Genomic DNA, 3156 nt, shown 5'->3' on the forward strand with positions numbered 1-3156 from the left:
CATTGTCTTGCATAATATTATAATAATTTAAATGAATCTGTAAGTAACTAAACTAATTGGGTAAGGAACTACAGTGAACTTGGGAGGAAAGCTCACAACACTGTTGATGTAATTACAGTTTATGCAAGAAGTGGATGCTTTTGAAAGTAATTAACTCACACAAAGCAGGGCAACCAATTACAGTCTACAGGATTAGTTAATATCACCTATTCATGACTTAAAATTGAAAATAAAATGCTTATAATGGATATCCAAGAAATACTGGAAAATCTAAAGTATGAATCTTCATTTTATGTCATTGACTATCCGATGCCATGTTTGGTCATATGTATTATTTTGTTTGTTTGTTTGGCATTGATTTCTCGTGATCTTTGCCGTTCAGGACTTTGTTACAACAATCGTCCGACTGTTAGAGAGCCCCTCGCCAGCTATCCGGGCAAAGGCCTTCCTGGTGCTGCTACAGGTCCTAATGAACAGCAGGGAGATGCTCCTCTTGTGCTGTAATTCCAGGTACAGTACATACTGCACTCACACCTTGAGCACCAGCGGCTGTGGAAACCGATCTTTGCGATTCATTTTCATGATACACATCTTATCTCAGGCTTATTTAGTCTAGACTTATCTGCGATTAACAAAAACAATCTTGGAAAATGTCACATTGTTAAAACTCGAGCAGCAGATCACCGATAAGGGATCGGACACCGGAGAGGCAAAGAGATGGAGAGAGTGGAAGGTAAGGGCAAGAAATTAGATTTGGATGGTTGCGCCGATAGGTAGCCAGCCAATAAGTGTTTGAAAGAAAGGCAGTCAGGGTGGAATTTGGAACACCGGTGATAAATTACCATATAATAGCACTAGATAGTCGTTTATGATTCAGAAAAGTGAGTGAAATAAAATGTAGGGAGGTCTAAGGATATTGTTTGCATTTTTTTTTCAGGACATTAAACCCTAAATGCAGCATTTTTGTAAACTTTGAGACATTCATTAAGAAAAAAATACTTCTATTAATGCTTTGCCCCTGAGCTGAAGAAGTTGTAGATACATTCTTGTCATATCATAGGACAATTATAATACATATCAGTAATATACAGACATGCTCAAATTTGTTGGTACCCCTCCACAAAAAACAAAGAATGCACAATTTCCTCTGAAATAACTTGGCATCCACCATTGTTTATTCCTTATTTAATAGAAATCAGACTTTGCTTTTGATTTTGTTTTTCAACATAATATTGTTAATAATAAAACAAATGAAAATGGCATGGACAATAATGATGGGACCCTCAACCTAATATTTTGTTGCATAACCTTTAGAGGCAATCACTGCAATCAAATGTTTTCTGTAGCTCTTTAATGAGACCTCTGTACCTGTTAAAAGGTAGTTTGGCCCACTCAAACTGAGCAAACTGCTCCAGCTGTCTCAGGTTTGATGGTGCCTTCTCCAGACTGCAAGTTTCAGCTCTTTCCATTGATGTTTGATTGGATTCAGATCAGGAATCATAGGAGGCCACTTCAGAACAGTCCAATGATTTGTTCTTATACATTCTTTTAGCTGTGTGTTTTGGGTCATTATCCTGTTGCAGGACCCATGACCTGCGACTGAGACGGAGCTTTCTGACACTGGGCAGTAGGATTGCAAATTTGATGACTTTTTTTGGCATAGCACACGTTACAGAGTTTAGTCTAAAACAGACAGCGCCATATTCTCTGCACACAGACCAACCCCAAACAGTGCTAGCAGTAGAAAAGTCTCTCTCATGTATCTTCTGAGCACTGCTTATATCCCCATCTGCTCCCGATATGACATCCCGTGATTGGTCACAATGCTCAGTCCAATTAAGGTTAATCGGAGCCAATTAAATCAGTGAGTGAGCCGACATGGCACATACAAGATAAAAAGTATATATATATATATATTGCTTCAACTATCAAGACCCCCATCTCTACAATAATCACAGAACTAAAAGCCTTCTCTCTCTCTCTCTTTTTTTTTTGCCGATCTTCAAACATCAATCCAATCTACCTGAGTCAGGGCAACTGTGTTTTATTGTAATTTTACAAAGAAATTCCCAGCTTCTCTTTCATCTAAAGAACAATCCTAAAAGTGCATGAAGGTGGATGATCCACTAACCTTACCTAAGTGCATGATTATGACAAAACAAAAGGAGAAATAAAAAAAGAAAAAAGAAAACATGAAGAAATATAGGGGATTGTGAGTGTGCTCTGCTTTTCAAGGTATTCCAGTCATGACTCCCGAATTCTGTGTTGTTCTTCAAATGCCCTTTTCATATTCCTGCATATTTAACCATCCCATTAAATTTCTTGGCAGTCGCCTTTCCTAAGTCTTTTTAATACTGTGAAATAAGTCCTTTTCATTTTTACTAAGTTGTGTTCAAAGAGAATTAGGGATCATGCTGCTACAATATTTGCAAGAAAAAAATATATATAAAAAACACTCAAATTTTGGCTTCAAATAGGAAAAGTGCTGTGAGGATATAGCTTGAGAATGCTGTAAAAACAAATTGTAGAAAGCCAGATCTTGCTTTCTGAAAAGATCATAAAAGTGGCAGTTTATTTTTAACGTTGTGTATTCAGTACAGTATTCTTGAATCCGTCCTGAGACTAATCAAGGTTAGAGAACAAAACTTTGTTGCTGAACTAGAAGTCAACCAATAGTGGATTTTCAAAACCGATACTGATAACAATTATTAGAGTGGGGGTATATCGAATTTCCGAATAAATAATATAATATTTATACAGATGTACCACTCAATATAAAATTGCCTCAGTTTGAACTTTATCAAAACAAATAAATAAATATAAATAAACTATGTATAAATTACATATAAAATAGATCAATTCAAAATAATAGCACTCCAAATTCTGAAAAATGAATGAGTCTGAATGAAAAACTGACTGAAAACACCCTGCATAGAAAAAGTACAACATAGTGCTTGTACTGCTTGTCAGTTCTGTGTTTCAATATTCCCAGTTAAGGAGCTTCAGATTGTAATGCAGAAAGCAGAGGTGGTCTGCATGGCCCTCTGTCAGTTAGCTCCTCCAGGTGCCATAAAGTATGCCCACTTTACTGAACACTCTTGCTGGGGACAGAGGAGGGTGGGGGACACAGGAACTTCTTTGCCAGAAGTGCAAGTG

Source organism: Amia ocellicauda, chromosome 18 (genome assembly GCF_036373705.1).
Source record: "Amia ocellicauda isolate fAmiCal2 chromosome 18, fAmiCal2.hap1, whole genome shotgun sequence".
NCBI classification, from domain to species: Eukaryota; Metazoa; Chordata; class Actinopteri; order Amiiformes; family Amiidae; genus Amia; species Amia ocellicauda.